Source organism: Manis javanica, chromosome 8 (genome assembly GCF_040802235.1).
Source record: "Manis javanica isolate MJ-LG chromosome 8, MJ_LKY, whole genome shotgun sequence".
NCBI classification, from domain to species: domain Eukaryota; kingdom Metazoa; phylum Chordata; class Mammalia; order Pholidota; family Manidae; genus Manis; species Manis javanica.
The window spans coordinates 116,523,036-116,543,233 of NC_133163.1; the positions used below are offsets into that span (position 1 = coordinate 116,523,036).

Genomic DNA, 20,198 nt, shown 5'->3' on the forward strand with positions numbered 1-20,198 from the left:
ACGCCATGGTTTTATCAGATCTCTTTGTTATTGCTGCTGAGCCTTGACCTACTATTGGGTATAGACCATCCTGGGTAGGGCATGCATTTCTCAAAGTCGGTGTCCATTTATTTAACAATAAATGATTTATGGTACAGTAGAAAGAGCCCTAGATATGAAGTTTAGAAATTTGGCTGCTTAGTGAAAATAATTAATATTTTGTGTTTTCACTATAGCTGGCAAAGATTCCTCTCTGAGACTTAGTTGTCTCTTCTGTAAAATGGTAACCACAGAAGTATGAGGAGTGTAAGTGAGAATTTCAAATGTCTCACCGTGTCCCGGGCAGTGGAGGGCACTAGATGTGTTCTGTGTCGGCTGAGGGGCAAGGTGGGGCCATCTGAGAGGAGCCAGGGAACAAAGTCTGCCGCCTGGTCTCCTGGACCGCTTGAGAAGCAAGAGGTCAGCAGTGGAATGTACTCCTAGCCAACGAACTGTAAAAATATGCAGAACTATAGATATGAGAGTCTATATAATATGTCATGTGACAAAGAACAATTCCTGAAGAGGAGGGTTGCATTGAAATGACAGCCATGGCAGTCATGAGGCCGCCTTCTGAGATAAATGCTGGGGTTTGGCTTTAAATGCCAACATCCTTAGCTAATCTGAGTAATGCATGAGCAGGAAGAATTTGGTGGCTGGGAGCCCAAGTGGAGTTGTATAAAGAGCTCCAGAGAGCCACTAGTAACCTCCAAGCAGCAGGCCCAAGTGCATGATGGGAAATGTAACATTTATTCAGATCTGGGGGGAGAGGGCTGGGGGTGGGGGCTTGGGCCTTGTCAAGAGGCAGGCTGCTCAGTGGCCTCTGGCAGGGTCTCCACCACATCACAGGTGGTTTTTGTCTCTGGGTTCATTTGTTCTGGGGAAGGTGGGCTCCTTCCAAGACAGGAGTCCTGGATTGAAAGGTCTACCATCCTCTCATGAAAGAGGCCAGAAGGGGCACAGCCAGAAAGTTAGGGGAAAGATTCTTTTTTTCCCCCTGTGGAGAAGGACACAGCCTCTTACCTCTGACATGATGACCATGTGATTTTTTTTGAGCTGGAAAGCCCTTCTAGAGGTCGTTTTCTCCATTCCCCACCTCTCCATGGCCATCCCCAGCTCTCATTCCAGTTGAGGACACTGAGGCCAGGGAAACAGTTCCCAAGGGCACAGAGTGAGTTTGGGTCCTTGGAGCTCATCTCCTCCAGTCCAAAGTACCCCACTGGTCCCCACCCCATTACTCCACAAACATGGGCACTGAGGTACAGAGAAAGTGACAAACTTGATCTCAGGGTCAAAGGGGAAGGAGGAGCCTGGTTCCCTGGTCCAAATCCAGGGGATTTTGACCACCACAGTTCAACATCTTTCCAGCTGAGAGTGATGACCATCAAAGGTTCCTCCATTACTCCAGGTCCCTGGGTCTCTCTGCTGCTCTTAGCAGCTGGGGAAGGGGTGCTTGCCCGACAGGGCGTGTTCTGCTGCCCACACTGGGTCTGATGTCTGCCCTTGAACTCATCAGCTTATGGCCAGGAGGCAGCACAACTGCAGGTGATGGCAGCTCCCTCCATAAGCAAGTAGATGGAGCTAAGGGGAGGTTACTGCCAGTAGAAGGGGACACGGAGCAGACAATTCCCATGGGCGTATATTGCTGCCTCTGTGGCCTTGACTCTTCCCATGTTTAAAATGGGGGCAGTAATTGTGCCCACAGCAAAGAGCAAATGAAGAGGAAATAGCATGATATATGTAGTTTGCTTTCCACAAGCATCTCATACATATTAGTTTCCTTCTCCCTTTGGTTTTTCAGGAGTATTTCTAAAATTGGAAGCTCTCTCCTATACCAAATATGGTAAAGAGAAAGTGAAAATTTGGCCTGAAAACTCCAGTTGGAAGAAGGGGAATGACATGATTGATTTTTTAATGTTAAGGTCTCTCTGGCAGCTGGTGGAATATGGTGAGGAAAGTAGGTAGGGCTGGAAGCAGGGGTAATGGTTAGGAAGCTCTTCTAATAGTCAAGTTAAAAGATACCTGCAGTTTGGTGCAGGGAAGCAGAAATGAAGATGGAGAGAGAGAGGAAATGGGAGATCAGATTGGAGATCTTCTGGCAACATACTTATATTCAGAATATCCAGATATTCTGATAGAGTTGGCATCACTTGGATGTGGGAAATACGAGGCAGGGACAAATCAATATGCGCTCCTCAGTTTGGGGCTTAACGAATTGCTTTCTTAAAAATTTTATCTCCATTTTTCTTTTTCCTGCATGGCTTATTGACTAACTCTTTTTTATTCTCTTAAGAATTATAAGTCCGGGGAACATAAATCCTGGGGCAAAATACCTCTAAAAACTAATATCAGCCAAAGGGAGAAATAAAGTTTAAAATCCGTTTATTGCTCGCAAGCTGCAGTCTGGGGGCCTTCTCTCTTTCCTGCTCCTGCGGAAGCAACACCAGCCCTCCCCTCACCTCTCAGGTACAGATAAGCCCTCCTTGCCCAGGTAATCACCCATTGATATGGAGATGAACTTCTCTCCACCCCTGAGGAATGATGCAAATGAACTAAAGCCATACTTCTTTCCACCTCTCAATGCCTATTGATATGCAGATGTACTAAAGCAGGTGAGATATTCTGCAAATATTACAGTTTTACCCACAAGCCTAAATTGTGCTTCATTTGAAAGAGCCTATGTGATCAATTGCTATTCCTGCTACACTTATGTAAATAATCAAGCCAAGTGGGGTTTTTTGTAAATATTAACTTTTATTATTATTATTATTAAGGTATCCTTGATATACAATCTTATGAAGAATTCACATGAGCAACATTGTGGTTAGAACATTCACCCCTATTATCAAGCTCCCCCACCCCGCCACCCCATTGCCGTTACTGTCCATCAGCATAGTAAGATGCTATAGAGTCACTACTTGTCTTCTCTGTGCTGTGCTGCCTTCCCCGTGACCTTCCTACATTATGTGTGCTAATTATAATGCCCCTTAATCCCCTTCTCCCTCCCTCCCCAGCTGTGGGTAAAATTGTAGTATTTCCAGAATATCTCACCTGGCTTTAGTGCATTCTCAAGGGTAGAGAGAAGTATGGCTTTGGTGCATCTGCATATCAATAGGTGTGACTCAGGGGTGGAGAAGGGTTCATCTCCATATCGCTGGGTAATTACCTGGGCAACGAGGGTGGGGGGGGCGGGGGAGGGCTTATCTGAACCCTAGAGATTAAGGGGAGGGCTGGTTGGCTTCTGCTGGAGCAGGAGAGAGAAATGGCCCCCGACTGCAGTTTGTAAGCAATAAATGGGTTTAAAATTATATTTTTCCCTTTGATTGATTTCAGTTTTAGAGGTGTTTTGCCCCGGGATTTCCTTTCCTCTGACTTACACCAGCCCCTTCCCTTTGGTAACCTCTAGTCCCTTCTTGAGTCTGTGATTCTGCTGCTGTTTTGTTCCTTCAGTTTTGCTTTGTTCTTATACTCCACAAATGAGTGAAATCATTTGGTACTTGTCTTTCTCTGCCTGGCTTATTTCACTGAGCATAATACCCTCTAGCTCCATCCATGTTGTTGCAAATGGTAGGATTTGTTTCTTTCTTATGGCTGAATAGTATTCCATTGTGTATATGTACCACATCTTCTTTATCCATTTATCTACTGATAGACACTTAGGTTGCTTCCATATCTTAGGCCAAGTGTTTTGAAGTTAAACTTATTTTACAAATTAGTCTTAGTACAGTTACCCTTAATAAAAATGAGAGTAATTTTAGAGAAAAAAGAATTATATTTCAATGGTATACCTGTATGGGTATTAAATTCTAATGCTGCTCATTGTGAAATGGATTGGATCCTAAATTCTGGTTTCCTCAAAATATCTGGCTATGACTCTCCAAACATTTCCAGTTTTCTCCCATCATTTCACTACTATTACTAGTCCCCATATTCAGGCCATACATTCTTAATCTCCTGGTCAAGTTTGTTTCCTCCAGATTATGGAAAATACAGATGTGACTCACACCAGGATTTCAACCCATCCCTCACACTGGTGACGATGCACATCAGCAACCCCACAACCTAGCTTCATTGTCCTTTCATGTGCCCTTGTCCATCTCAGCCCTGCTCAGATGACTCCATGGCCCCTCCTCTCCCTGACAGACACAAGGAGCGGAAGGTCCCATAGGCAAGGTCAGCACTCCAAGGATGACCGACACCCACTGAGGGTAGAAATGTTATAGCAGGTGGGTAGCCAGACAATGAGCAGAGTTGGGGACTTTGGCTGGTGTTTACATTTGGTTAGATGTTTGTTTATACTCTAAATATTCCATGTAAACTGTTCTGGAGGGATGTAGGGAGGAAGGGCATAGATACCGGACCTGCCAAAACTGACTGGTTCCAGCATGGAGAAGCTGGCCTTGACTTCACCTCAAAGTACGTTATATGCTCGTTAGCAAACTAAAAATCACACCCCTTGGCACCAGGATAGTTCCACCTGAGCAGACCATCTAAGGACAAAAGGAGGGTGTCACCCTAGTTCCCAGAAATTTCCTCCCTATTCCAAGAAAACCCTACCGAACCCAATGAATATTCCACCTCTGCTTAAACTCTAGCTATAAGACCACCCACCCAAGCCACCCCCCATGCGGCTCACCTCTGGAGCAGGCCCGCACTCCCTGCTTGCGTGTGTGCTTTGCTTTATTAAACTAGGCTTTGCTTGTTTAAAAAAAATACACACACACACACACACACACACACACACACAGTGCTTGTTTTTGAATAGTCAACACTTTCACATGATACAAAATAAAGATATAAAAGGTATACAGTGAAAATTCTCCCTCCCCCAACTACCAGGTCTCCTCCCTGGAAGCAACCCAAATTATGAATTTAATGTATATCATTCCATGGATATTTTATGCATATAGAGACAAATATATATGTGTATATATATATATATATGGATACACATATATACAGATGACACACGCACACGTATACACTTATATAGGTATATTCCCCCCCTTTTTCTTTTTTACAAATAATAACATTATACACATTTTGTTGCACCTTGATTTTCTTTCTAAGAATACATTTGGAAGGTTATTCCTGTCTTAATTATCTGTTGTTGTATAACAAATTACCCCTACAACTTAGTGGCTGTGACAACATTTATATCTCAGTTTCCGTAGGTCAGGAACCTGGCCACTGCTGAACTGGGTCCCCTGCTCACGGCCTCTCAGAGGCCGTCATCAAGGCGTCAGTAGGGTTTGCTGTCATTTCACGGCTGCACTGGGACCCGATGCCAGGCTTCCCCATGAGGCGGTTGGTGGGATTCCGTTCCTGGGCTGCTGTGGGAGCCGGGGGACTACTGCCTGTCAGGTCCTGGCCACGTGGGCCTCCCCAGCATCGCAGCGTTCTTTGGCACAGTGAGCCAGCTGGTAAGGACAAGAGCACAAGTACCTCGAAGTCCTGGGCTTTTAGAGCCTCATCCCGGAAGGGACATCCATCACTTTTGCTGTATTCTAGTTGTTAGAGGAAGGCATTAGTCCATCTGCCTCCCATCCCGCCCCACCCAGCACACACATGCGCACACGCAAGGAGGGATCACACGGGGTCACTGGGAGATATTTCCGGAGGTGGACCACCACCCTCCAGCAGTACATAATGAAACGCACGCTGGGTCGGGTTCAGCCTTCCATCATAGAGATGGGCTCTTGTCCCTTTAACCAGGGCTCCATGGGTAGGTTGATGAGTCAATGTCTTTTAAGCACCCTGGCTGGGAAGCTCATGAGAGCAGGGGTCTTGGGTATATGCTGCATGTAGCTGGCACTCAGTTAATTCTGTGCTTTTTTGGGGGTGTGAAGGGTAGGTTGAACCTGAAGTTTTCCAGATTCTGTCTTAATCAAGTGGGTAGTACATGATAAACCACTGGTTGTTCTTCATGGGTGATTTGAACGGATGTTTTGGAAGATTTTTGGAATTCCAATCTAGAGGACTGTGGAAAGCACAGCAGGACATGATGTGACCTGGAAAAGAGACTCTGAAAAGGGCCTGGATCAGGCTGTGCTGAACATACATAATTTATACACTGCATCCTGGACTGTAGTGAGCATGGGCCATTTTATGTTTCCATAATTGTCCTGCTATTTGCAAAGAGCAAGACCACAGCCTTAGGCAGGGGGTAAATCCCACCGAAGGAAAGTTCCCAGTGCTAGGTCATCCTGGGTGGGAGACTGTCCCGGGACAGAAATTGAGGGCTCAGGGTGTGGGCCTTGGGAATGACAGGAGGTTTGTTCTCTCTCTCCCTCTCTTTCTCTCTCTCTCTGTTGTAAGGAAGCTCAGTCTGTCCTATCAAGGGTAACATGCTCCAAGCCACTCTAGAGGTGGAGCTAAGCTGGAACCTGCCACGTGGAGCAAGCCGGAGCTGGACGGTAGGTGGCCCTGTGAGATTACTTGGGTACTGGCCTGGATCTTTGGGTCCTGAGAAAAACTATATTGATCAAGATTGAGTATTTCTCTGTGTTTTAACTTTCTTCCATGGCCCATTAGTTTGTCAGCTCCTGCTGGAAGCTGGGCCTGGTTTCTGTTAAGTATGATGCATTGATAAAAGGGACCCCACCTTCTTGAGGCTGAGTGGCTAAGAGGAGGTCAGAGTGGTGGGCTCAGTGGTTGCAGCCACCCAGAGAGGTGACCATGTCCAGAAGTCACAGAGGGTGTGCGGACCTACTGAGAAGAATATAAAGGGCAAGCTGGCAAGTGTTACCCAGCTCTGAGTCGCTCTCCAAAATATCCCTACAGGACTTGAGTTTCCATGTGGACCAGTAGGGATCAAAATAAATTGTAATTTGAGTCTTTAATGAAGATAAGACAGTGTATTATCATTGGCTGGGAAGCCTGAGCATAGCCATTCTATTAGATGTTGCGGTAGTAAAGAATAGATAATAGTAACAATCTAGTGTATCAACACTTTAATAGAACTTTCCACTTTTCACAAAGCATTTTTATATATGCCCATCTCTAGTTGATCCTCAATCATATAAGACATGTAGGACAGGCATTAAATTAATTCTTCTTATTAGTTACCAGGATGAACCATATGAAACTGCCATATTTATGGGTCAGATGTAGTTAAATGTCAACAATTCATGAGTCAGCCTAATATTAATTATATAAATATAACTACAATTATTATAAGTAACAACAATAATAAGATTCTTTTTTAAAAAATGTGATGTACCTGGCATATTGCTAAGGTCTTAGCACATGTCATCTCATTCAGGTCTCACAAGAACTTGATGAGACAGGTACTACAGTAGATAAAGCAATAGTTCTCTTGGTCCCCCTTCGGGACCCACACACCCATTCCCAGCAGCTGGGATGTCGGCTGCTGGTGTCTCATAGCTCCTTCCCTCACTGGGAATTGTCTGTGGCCTCTGTGGGAAGGTTGCTGCCTCCGCCCAAGGTGAGGCCCAGTCTCTGAGGGCAGCCTTCAGCCAATGGCTGACTAATGTGGGAATGTAAGGCCTGGCCTCCTTGCCTCCATCTGGGACCCTTTGAAGAACCATCTCAGCTCAGAGCTCCCTGTAGGATCAGCTGAGGTCTCAGTTACACTGCCCTGGGACCAGCCTCTCCCTCTTCCCAAGCCTCTCATTTCCTTACAGGTGTACCTCCGAAGAGCATTGTCTTATAACCCTTCCGTAGACAGCTGTCCATCTCAGAGTCCGCTTTCAGGGAGCCCATATCCAGACGTTTGGTGTCCTAAGTGGTCCCAGGAAGCAGAGATGGGAATTTGTCAGCCAGCTGTCAGTGAAGACCCCGTCGATGGCACAAAAGTAAGGTTAGTCCTGGCACGCTATTAAATGTTCCCGACTGTTAAAACTTGCTGTTGGTGGGCTGGGGCGGGATGGGGTGGAGGATTCACACTGCCTGGTGCAATGTCTCTGGCCACTGGGGGGAAGTCATGAATATAAGGACTATGGGAATGAATGACTGTTGCTGAGCCCATTAATTGGCCAGGGAAGGGTAATGACAGTGTCAAGTGAGAAATCACCAAGGCAAAAGGCAGAAGCCAGAGGGCCTCCTGAGCATCATGTAAGGAAATCCTCCTGCAAAGGGGAGAACCAGACCTCAGGCGTAACAGTCAGATCACACGTGGCTTCAAAGGAGGCAGGCCTGCAGGATAATGCTCGTCTCCCTTGGAGCCTACCTCCACCTCCTTCCTGACCAGCTGGTGGACAAGAGTCAAACTGCCGAAGAAGCTACAGGATCTGGCTACTACATTCAGGCAGGAAGTGGGCACAGAACTGAATCCTGAAGGGGCCAGATCCAGAGAACAGGAAGGTAAAGTTGGGTAAGAGCCAGTGTTGATATGGAAGTAGTCTCCCATGATACAGGATTTAACAGCCCGGCAAGAAACCCCAGAGGTGAAGCTAACACACTTTAAAGATGGATTTTAGAACCTTAGGAAAAGCCATGTTCCATGTGAAGTGAGTTAGAACGTTAGAACTCTCATGGCAGAGAGTGGAGGAAGAAATCGAAAGACTCACGGCAGTGGGCATGCTAGAGTGTTGATAGAACACAAGTCAGAAAACCCACCAGCCAGCTCAGTTCTGCAGGAGGCCCTGGAGAACACTATTTATCAAAGCAATGAGGAATGAGGCGGGGGCAGGGTGCCAGCTCTACTGGCAGTAGGAGATGCTGTTACAGAACTGGCTCCCTGATATCCACGGGGACTAGAGAATCCCAAAATAAGAGAGGTCAGGGGGTGGTGCTTAACTTTTAGAACCCAGGTGGGAGCAATTATTGCAATAAGCAGCCAAATCAGAGTTGCAGGAGGGCCTGACCCACAGAAGGAGATGGAGATGGTTAATAGAACACAGTGTTCCTAGAGGCAAGATAGGTGGGTGGCCAAGAGCATATTGCTTAATTTAGACAAGGATGGATGATCAGGGGGCTGAAGGCAGCCACCCCCCAGTGAAATGTCATGATTCCTTCATCCCATTTCTGGACCTGAGCCACTGACTGAGGCCCTGCAGCATCTTGGCAAATGTACTCAGTAGTACTTTTCCCAGATCCTTTTCAAAAAGAACCCATGGCCATTTACTTGTGTAGCTGAACATGCTAGAGGGGGAATAGCAGGGGCTTTGAAGAATCAGAGGCCACAGCGTCTGAACTGACGCTGATAGCTGTTGACCCAAGCCGCCACGATGACCCAGTATGGGGGTGAGGTGCTATCGGAGCCCTGGCCTTGCTGGGCCCACTGTGGTTATACCCCTGCCCCAGAGTGTGTAATTGGAGTGGATGTCCTTGGTAGTTGGTAGAACCCCAACATCGGTTCCCTGGCCCATAGAACGAGAGCTAGAATAGTAAGGAAAGCCAACTGAGGTCTCAAAAATGACTCTTTCCCTGCCCAAGATAGTAAATCAAATACAAGACTGTCTCCCAGGGGGAATGGCAGAAACTAGCATCACCCTCAAAGATGAAAGAGTGTGGGGATGGTGGTGTCTGTCATGGTCCCATTTAACTTGCCAGTCTGGCCCCTATAAAAACTAGACAAAATGGCTAATGAGAGTAAAGTGCCACAAACTTAACCAGTAGTAGCCCCTAAGTATGGGGCTAAGTACATTGTCTCCTCCACAGAGGAGTTGTGGTAAGTATGTTATCTTTGCTGGCGATGTCAACAGGGCCCCCACTACATAGAGCACGGCCATCGATCTTTTTACTGCCTTCTTTTCTTTCCCACCAGAAAGGAGCAGCAGAAGCAGTTGACATTCACATTCAGACACCAGGACAGGTTGCGTCTTGCACCAGGGTCGTGGAAACTCTCCCGCCTTCTATCGTGATGTAGTCTGAAGGCACCCAGGCCCTGTTGTCATTCCAGAGCATCGCAACAGTGCACCATGTCACTGACATCATGTCAGTGAGGCCAAATGAGCAAGAAGTGACAAGAGTGATGCCTTCACTCTAGAGGGTGGGAAATAAATCCTAGATTTAGGGCCCAGATACATCAGTGAAGTGTACTGAGGTCCAGTGACCTGGGAACAGCCTCTCCAAAGTAGAGACTGTAAAGAACAAATGGCGGGACAGTGCCTGCCCAGGTGGGTCTGAGCTTGCATGAGACTGTCTTCCACAGTGCAGCTCACGTTGCAGGGAAGTTGAGTAGATGTGACACAGGGCACTAGAGGTGTCTATGAAATCCCACTTTACAGATGGGGCAACTAAGTCCCAGAGAGGGTAAATAAATTGTCCAAAAAGAGCGCTGGCAAGTGGTGGATTGAGAATTAAAACCTAGATCTGTCTGACTTCAAGGCCCATATTCCTTAGTACCTCTGTCAAATAGCGAAGGAGCTTGGATGCAGAGAAAGCAAGTGGCCTCTTGTCGCATATTGGGTTCCCTGGGAAGCAGGCTCTGACACAGATCGTGTGCATGGAGTTTATTGGGAAGTGGTCTTGGGAGCAGCACCCCAGGGCAGTGAAGAAGGCAGGACTGGGCAGAGAGAGAGGCTGGGCTGCGATGCATCCCTGCAAAGGCCTCAGATAACCCCGCAGGTGGCTCTGAAGCTCAGTGGCTCTGCAGAGCAAGAGCGGGCCAGCCTTTTATATTCCTGCATGGAGGTAGTCCTTGGGCCGCCCCAGGAAGAGAAGGTCACCTTGAGAAAGGTGTCCTTTTCGGCCAAGTGCAATTCCCCCAGGGGACTTAGCTGAGAGCCCTCAGCCTCCACCACTTCCGGATGCTGGGGGAACACCACTCCTGCCCTGGAGGAGGACCTGGGGGATGCACACAGCCTCCACTGCACCTCTCCAGGTCCCTGCAGCTACTGGCTGAGCAGGAACACAAATGGAGGTCCTGTGGCTCCAAACCTAACACGCTTAGCCCTGTTTTTCCAGCTCTATCACATGTTCCATCAACTGTATCTCAGGATGCAGGGCCCAGACCATGGACTCTAGCTGGGCATCTTTGATTGGAAAGAACAGTAACCCACTCAAACACACTCAAAGTAGAAGGAAGGGGTGGTGTTAAGTAGAAAGAAATCTCACTGGCACATGAGAAGGGAGAAGAAATTGCATTTGTTCAAAGAAATGTACAGTGTGCTTACCATAGTCCAAGCTCTGCTCTGAGTGCGGGGAAAGGAGAAGAAGGTAGACAGAGGCCCTGCCTTGTCGGGCTTCCTTTCTCCACAGACAACTGAAGCCCTGGTCCTCCAGGGCACCAGGCCTACTGGCCTTTGGGGAAGCAAAATACTCTCACCATAAAGAGCCTAGAGGAAAGTGACACTGGTTGATTTCTTATCTGATTATCTACCATATATAAGCAAATGAGGAAGGAAGGGTTGGTAACAGTTCTGCCAAATGGGGGAGTAAAGGGGAACTTTACTTTTCTTTCTCTCCCTCCCTCCTCCTCCCCGCTTCCATCGCCCTCCCCTCCCTTCCTTCTGCCATTTCCGACCTGCCCTGCCTGCCGGGGGTGCTCTGGGTGGAGCTGCTGTGCACACAGCCTGGGGCTCAGCCGCCCCTGCTGCCCCCCAGCTCCTGTCTCAGGTCTGGAGGGGCAGTTGGAATTTCTCTGCCTGTCTGTTCCGTGGCTCTAGGGACTCCCATTGCTGCTGATGGAGAAGGGGAAGCAGGTGCCTGGAGATTCCGTAGAATGAGGCACATGTTTGGGAGTTCGGGGAAGTGAGAGAGTCATTTTACAGACTTCAATTTCTTCCTGTGTATAGTCCTGCAATACTCGAACGTTTTATAGCATGTGTGATCCGTACATTGCATGTCTAGCTGTTGCTGGTGTGAGTTCCCCTTTTTCTTTTCCTTCCTTCCTTCCTTCCTTCCTTCCTTCCTTCCTTCCTTCCCTCCCTCCCTCCCTCCCTCCCTCCCTCCCTCCCTCCTTCCTTCCTTCCTTCCTTCCTTCCTTCCTTCCTTCCTTCCTTCCTTCCTTCCTTCCTTCCTTCCTTCCTTCCTTCCTTCTCCTTCCTTCCTTCCTTCCTTCCTTTTCTTTCTTTCTTTCTTTTCTGTTACAGGAAGTAGACTCTGACTGCCAAACCAGGCCTGCTCAAGACTTCTCAAGAGTAAAGACCTCTAGGCCAGCACCTGCCTGTGGCCAAATTGTGAAGGTGGTCAGGCTGCCCGCAGGAGCCCAGGCCTCTCTTCAGTTCTCCCTTTGTAGCCACATTCCCTCCCCTCTCTCACTGAGACCCACTCCCTCGAATGGTTCTGGTCCTGATATGGGTCATCCTGTTGAGGACATAGGTCTGTCTAGATGGTCTTTCTTTCCCCTGGGGCTTTCGCACCTTTTGCTGGTATTTCTGCTTGTGGTGGGAGGTTCTGCGTCCTGAGACAGGGGCACTCGGCAGCAGCTGGTGATGTGGTGACCGGTGATGGCAGGCTCTTCCTAGGGATGGCCTGTGAGTGCCCTGGAGAGAGCTAGGCTGGCTTTGCGGACACTGTGGGATCTCCAGTGCATAGCTATGAGTCGCTCCTGTCCAGCATTCAATGCCTACTTTTCTGACTGCCAGCACCACAATTTTGCCTTAGTAATTGACCCCCTTTCCCTTGATACAGTTTTGGTGGTGCTGTGCGACCAATCCAGACACTCTCTCTTAGGAAGCTGAATCTTGAGCAGATGATATAAAAAAACCAGAAGATATTTGGGGCCAATTCATCCCAGTTTTGGTGGCTACCCTCCAGTGTCTGCATCTCTGAAACTGGCCCTCTACCCGATCTGGAGCCTGGGGCTTCAGCTTTTCCTTCAGTTGTCTGTGGCTTCTTATCTTCCAATAAAGTACTTTCTGAGTAAGTTACCGAGGGTAGGTTTCTGTTGCCTACCACCTAAGACCTCTGATGAATAGCACAACCGTGCCACCTGGCTCTTTCAAGCCCCCATTTCCTCCCCGAACAGAGGTTTGGGCTTTTCAGTGTGTGAGTATGCGTGTGTGTGGTCTTGCTAACTCTGGCTGTGTTTTTTTATGTGAATGTGATGTGGGCAGTGGTTAACCAGGCCAGGTTGGGTGTTAGGAGCTAAGAGAGGCGGTGGTGCCAGCCAGAGTCACACCCCATTCCTGGGCCATGCTGGCATTTTGGGGTTGCACTGCCTCCAACGGAGCCCATGGCAGACACAGGCGGAGCATGAAGCCCCAAGCTGAGCACACTGTGTCTTCTGGGGTCTTCAGTCTGAAGATTTTATGGGGTGGGGAGGCATGGTTTTTTAAATTTCAAATTAAATACATACATATCTTGGAATAGAATATATGAATCTGCAGGAATTTTTATGAGAGCACAAGTGTATTCTAAGAAATTTCCTATTGGCAGAAAGCCAATTCCATATGCACATCTAAACCCTTGGCAGTATACTTTCCTCTCTGCCAGCTATAATGAGTTCTTTGGTAGAAATTTAGAGAAACACAGACCAGTGGGGCTGGGAGCTTTGATTAAACTATACAGATGGTTCTAATCCAGGTCCCTCACTCTATCTACCTTCAGATTCTACTTTTGGTAGAACATCAAAAAGATACCTACCTACCTTTTGGTTTCAGCTAGAGGTGGGAGCCTCTTAGAGTCCTGTTATCCCTGACATAGACCCTAATTACTGCTACTTAGTCAAAAATGGGCAACCTTGTTAAAAACCATTCACCAAGGAAGACAGCCTCTTCTTCCATAGGTAAATGCAGGAAGTTTTAAATCAGTGTGGTGAGTCTCATGATGGAGAATGCTGTCAGGAAAGAAAGCCCAAATCTCTCTTTTATTGTGCCTAAGATTCTAAATACATGGATTCCTATCTTGTTCTGGGTGTTTCCCATATTTTTTTTATTGAAGTATAGTTGATACACAATCTTACATTAGTTTCAAGTATACAACACAGTGGTTCACCAGTTACCAACATTATTAAATCCTCACCTCCACTAGTGCAGTTACTCTGTCAACACAGAAAGATGTTACAGAATCATTGGCTATATTCTCCATGCTGTACTACCATCCACAAGACCAACTTATATTATAATTGAGAATTTTTGTGCCCCTTTATCTTACTCACCCCTCCCACCCATCCCAACCCCTCCCTCATGGTAACCACCAGTCACTTCTCACTGTCTGTGAGTCTACTGCTATTTTGTTCATTTTGTTTTGTTTTGCTTTTAGATTCCACAAATAAGTGAAATCATATGGCATTTGTCTTTCCCCACCAGGCTTATTTCACTGAGCATAATACCCTCTAGGACCATCCATGTTGTTGCAAATGGCAGGCTTGCTTTCTTTGTTATGGCTGAATAATATTCCATTGTGTATATGTACCCCATCTTCTTTATCCATTCATCTATTGATGGACATTTTTGGTTGCTTCCATATCTTGGCTATTGTAAATAGGGTGGCAATAAACATAGGGGTGTGTATATCTTTTCGAATCAGGGATTTTGCTTTCTTTGGGTAAATTCCTAAAAGTGGAATTACTGGGTCCTATGGTATTTCTATTTTTAGTTTTTTGAGGAACCTCCATACTGCTTTCCACAGTGGCTGCACCAATTTATATTCCCACCAACAGTGTAGGAGGGGTCCCTTTTCTTTGGCAGCACTTGTTATTTCTTGTCTTTGGATAGTGGCATTCTGACTGGTATGAGGTGATAGCTCATTGGGGTGGCCTTTCCCATACTTAATCATAATGGCTTTAGACCCCTGGTATAGATGAAGGTGCTGGGGCTCGGCAGGGTTGAGTAACACAAGGTCACACATCTAATTAGGTCATCTTCTTGTATATTTTTCTTGTTCCAGTTCCCTTCTTGAGATGGCACTCATGCCTTGAATGAGGACACATTTAGTCCTCCAAACTTTAGCCTCAGTGGGTTTATTGTCTGCTGCCTTCCTCCTAATGGGGAGGCCTCTGCTCACCAAGAGGGCTGGGGATGCTGGAGAGAGGCAGAGAGAGGAGGAGGGGGCCTGAAGACAGTTCCCCCAATGTCCTGTAGAGGTTAATATCGTTGGCTTTGAAGACAAACAGGACTGGCTTTTAGACTGCTCTCCTTCTCACTGTGTAGTCAAGAGGAAAGGGGCACAGGGTACAGAGGGGGGGAAGCCCACCATCACCATAAAGCCTTGGACTACAGAGGCCACAGCTGCACTCAAAACCAACTCTATTCCTGGTGTCTTTATAAAGAATAACAGCTGCTATACCTCCCACAACATGTGATCCAGTGTTCTGCAGAGTGCTGCCAATTGCAGAGAAGCTGATGGCAAAGGGGCTGTGGATGGGCCTGGCATCCTACTGCCTGGCCACTTGTTCTCATGACCTCAGCCTGACCCAAAGCGTCTACCCTGCAGGCACTCCTGCCTCTTGGCTGATACCACGGGCATGGGTGCGCAGCCTGGAGCCATGGCTGCAGGATACCCTCCTGACTCCTGCTTGGAGTCCATGGTAGTGACTGCTCCTTGCTGAGGTCCCTTTTGTGGTGAGAGTATTGTCTCCACTCCAAGCTTTCCCAGGAAATCTGTGCAGCAGGGGCCGGCAACGCTCAGGCTCAGGCCTGCGAAGGGCTCAGGCCCCTGGGGCAGATGTCCCTTATAGCCAGGCCCTGAGCAGTCTGACCCCAAACATGGAACCCTTGCAGCTGGGGATCACAGTACCCTCTACACAGAGGAGCCAGAATCAGTGACTCTATTGCTAACTTTAAGGTTCTTTTTTTTAAACTTCCTTTCCATTACATATTTCTTTTAAGGAAAGAAATTCCACTGTGCGCTGTCACACTGACCCCTCTTACGCTGCGCAGAGTCCTAGCGGGGCATATTCAGGCCCTTGAGGGAGTGCCTGCTGCTGGCGGCACGGGGCCCTGTATGAGATCCACGGGTGCTTCCACCTGGAAAGGCCCCTGGAGATGGTCCCGTTCAGCCCAGAAAGGGGAAGGAGCTTGCTTGCCCAAGAGCCCATGGCTGGGCAGGGGCGCCCGGTGGCGCGAGCAGCTGTGTCTGTGCTTGTAACTGCTGCCTGACCGCTCCCAGCACAAGGCCTTGACCAGAGCTGACCCTCAGAATATTTGTGATGAACGACTGATTGAAGGACTGAACAGACCACGCAGACCTTGGACTCTGTTCTCTTCTCAGGAGGTCACGCCTTGACCTTGCCTCACCTCTCAAGAGCTGCTTTGACTGTGAATCGAGGCCAGACCAACTGCCCAGATGGCAGCTAAGCCCCTCATGCTGTCTCCTGTGACCTCACCAGGGGGGCTACATCTTGGTGTCCCCATCGCCTAAGAAGCCCCATCCCCACAGAAGCCTCTGCTGAGAAGATCCACAGACGAAGTTGCCTGGTGAATGGATTCATCGAAAGGGTGCGTAGATGGGATGTTCTGCCCTTCTGGCTGTTTCTCTGCTTGGAGAGCATGGAGGCGGCTGGATCCCTCTAAAGCACACCCGAAGATAAGGGTTTGGTAGGAATTACTTATCTGGGAGATGAACCCAGGAATTCAAGGTGAGTAGTGAGGAAGGGAGCCAGGGAAGACAGGAAAGACACACCTTTATGGAGGATATTGATGAACAGTTCATTCCTCTGGGCAAATGGGACTCAGTTCCAACAGAGACCTCTGATGGGCCAGGAAGCTGTTATCTATGAACAACCGTTCCAGTGGGGGTGAGGTGTACATCGGGGGCTGTTGATTTTCTACGCTTTCGGCCTGTTTCATGAGCCTGCTGCTTGAGAAAGCCCACAGATAGAGAGAAGCAGGCTTTGAGATAGAAAGCCCGAGAATGCAGGAACTGTCTACCACAGCTGTAGACGGCCTGCAGGGCGGGCCACGGGGATATGGGTGGGACACCGGCAGTGTCTGCTGGAGAGGTGTCACACTGTCATCCCTACTACCTCACAGCCAGTCCTGGCGGTCTGCAGGTGCAGCCGGTCCAGAAGGCAGGAAAGCTGTCTGATGGGCTCAGCCTGAGTCTGTGACCCTGCACATCCCAGCCGGACAGCCGTCTCCCTGCAAATAGTTCCAGAATGCCCTGTTGGGCTGATGGTCCCAGCTGCTCTAAGGGGCTGGTGGATCATGAAGGTAAAACACTTCCTCCTTTCATGTTGCTGTGAGTCTCCAAGCAGGGGAAGTCAGGTACCAACACACCCTGGAGGTGAGCTGTCAACTGGCCCAGGGTGTCAGTGTCTGTCACTAACTCACTGGGGGACCTGAACACATCACCTGGCCACTCTGGGCCTTGGATGGTTCATCTAATAAAAATAATGATATTCTATATATAATGAATTAATAGTATTAAGTGTGTTAAGTCATTTTTGGCCGCAAGGCATTTTATAGTTTACAAATTGTGTTCACTGGTGTGGACTCTCATCAGTCCCCTACAGAGTTGAAGCAGGTATTTTTAACTTTATTTTTGAGTTGAAACTGAGGTCTAGAGAGGGCTAGTGATTTTCTTAAGATGACACAGCTAAAAGTGCCAGCACAGATCTCTATGGTGCTCTTTAGGTAACATGAGCCCTCCTCCAGGGCCAGTCTTTTGGTGAATTATGGTGAAGAAAATGGAGACAGGATCGCATAGTGAATGACATGATGACCTTGATGCGGAGTGACCTTTAAAACATTTTTGGAACCTTGGTAGAAACATTGGTTTCTCCTTTCATTCATTTAATCGTGCACCTGGACAGCATGTGAAGGTACAGGTGCATGGGGGATACAGAGAGGAATCAGCCCTGAGAAATTCAGTTTGTAGGAAGACAGACGTTGAGACACAACCATAACAGAATGTTGCTTATTTATTCTTTTAATTTGTGAAAGCTTTTCACTTTTCCAAAAGCCCTTATGAGAAAAACAAATACTCATAAATAGACCTCCTAGGGAGGTGGGGGTCACACATGGGCTGGGGGTAGGGGTTTGAGCACAAATTTCAGCAATGCACAATTGTGTTGAGGGTCATGTGTGCATGTGTGTGTGTGTGTGTGCATATGTGTTTGGGGTGTGGGAGTGTGCCTGAGAGCAGTCACCAAGATCAGAACCCCTCCCACCACATTCCTGATCCCGTCTCCCAGTCACAGAAACTTTGTAATCACATCCAGCCTGGGACTTAACCAAACACAGCATTCCACCACCCTATGCAACCTCTTTGTTTGATCTTCCCCTTGGAGACGCAGGTCACGGGGAAGGGAAGGGGGAGGCAAACCGCAGGGGGCGTGTGGGGAGCTTCCTCTGAGTCGTCCTTTAATTCAGCAACAGCACTTAAGATGCCGATTCCCAAGGCCTCCTGAGTTAACATTACCCCACATTAAAGGAGTTCAGTCACAGAACCCCAGAGCAGGGGCCACTGGGGAGGTCACTAGTCCAGCCCACAGGGTTTACAGAGCCCAGAAAGAGGTGGTGACTTCTTTGATGTCACACAGCAAAGGGGAAAGTTTTGCTTAAGGTAGCCACTCATTGAGCATGATTTCAGAAGCCATGGGGAGAGCCTTCCACTTCAGAGGCTTCCCCACCACTTTCTGATGACATCCAAGCAGCCCAGCAGAGGAGCCAGTCTTCTATTCCACCCTCAGAGATCAGCCTAACAAGCAAAAGCACCAGGGGAGAGGCGTGGTAATGGGAACTCATTTATGCTAGGGCATAGATGATTGATATCATGATTTTGACACCAAGAGGTTTAGGAAGGGGGGCAGCGGGAAGGAGATCAGAAAGGCCCTGGGTCCTGAAAAGACATGAGGTGGCAGGCTCAACCTGGAGGGAGAAGGGCAAAGAGCCGGGAGACTTACAGCACTAAAAGGAGACTTATGAGCTGCACTGCAAGCCCCAGATCCTGTACCTGACTGTTTCTTTCCTCTGGAAAGAAAGCTGTGAGCTTTCTAAAGGGTCAAATCATTCTTCGAGGCTAATCCCGTTGCCTTCTAGAGAGAATGTGTTTGAGATTTATTTTCAAACTGCATCTAAAGGTATCTGCAGGGTCATTCATTTAGGCTACTGGGTTCGGTGGAGGCCTCCGCTTAACACGCACAGCGGCGCTTCCTTCCTGCAGCCCTGTGGGAAATGAGGTATTTCTCAGGGTGAGGTTTCTGTTTTGTCTCTGTTTTGTTTTTTAATAATTTAAGCTCCCTGCTTTATGTATTTAATCTCTTCATATTTTTAATATGAAAATAGTTCTAAGGGCATTTTACATCCTCTGAGTGTGTTGCAATTGTTGTTTATAATTTAAATTTAATTTTATCTTTTTCTTTCTTTTCGTGTTTTTAATTACTTAAGAAATACATACTCATTGTAAAGGATTCAAAAAATGGAAAAGTATCTGAACTAAAAAGTAAGCATCACTTTATTGCTTTCTACTGCTGGAGATAGCCACTGTTAGTATGTTAGTAATTTTTTTTCCTTTTCTTTTTAACATAAAAGGGATTATATGCTATATCAACGGTTCTCAGAGGGTGGCCTTATGAATCCCTGAAGGTCTCTGAGACCATTTCAGAAGGTCCACAAGGCAAAAGCTTTTTTTTTTATAATAACACTAAGACATTATTTGCTTTTACTCACAGTGTTGACGTGCACTGATGTTACAGAAAGCAAAAGTGGGTAAAATGCTAGTGTCTTAGATCAAGGTGGTGGTACTAGGCTGAACCAGTGGTCTTTGCATCCTTCAGTACCACACGCCCAGAATAACAGAAATGCCAGTTTCCTTAAGAATATCCTGATGAAACAGTTAAGACTATTAATTTTATTGAATCTCAACCCTGGAGTACCTGTCTTTTGAAAATTCTGTATAATGAGATGAGAAGTACAGATAAGACACTGGGCTGCCTCCCGGTGCACCTTGCCGTCTGGGGCAGTAGTGCTTAGGCACGAGATTGACTTGCAAACTGACTCAACTGTTTTTTTTGATGGAACACCATTTTTACTTGAAATAATGACTAACAGGTATTTTGGTTCAGATCTGGGAATTTTTTCAGACATTTTCTCAAAGATGAGTAAAATGAGCCTGTTGTTTCAAGGAAACTGACTTATTTATTTATTTATTTATTTTAATTAATTAATTAATTTTTATTTTATTTTATTTTTTTTATTGAAGGGTAGTTGACACACAGTATTACATTAGTTTCAGGTGTACAACACAGTGATTAAACATTTATATACATGATAATTCTAGGTACCAGCTATCACCATACCAAGTTGTTACAATATTTTGACTATATTCCTTATGCTATACATTACATCCGGGTTACTTATTTATTTTACCATTGGAAGTGTGTACTT

At 47.1% G+C, this 20,198-nt stretch overlaps 2 long non-coding RNA genes across 2 annotated transcripts in view; one reads left to right on the top strand and one right to left on the bottom strand.

Annotated features, from left to right (window-relative positions):
• The window catches only part of LOC140843195 (uncharacterized), a 68,614-nt gene that overhangs the window by 11,120 nt on the left and 37,296 nt on the right, over positions 1-20,198 (bottom strand). The window lies entirely within an intron of this gene.
• LOC140843299 (uncharacterized) lies at positions 5,198-7,834 on the top strand. The gene is made up of 3 exons (XR_012120925.1): positions 5,198-5,441; positions 6,337-6,434; positions 7,665-7,834. It is a non-coding gene; the product is annotated as an uncharacterized lncRNA (long non-coding RNA).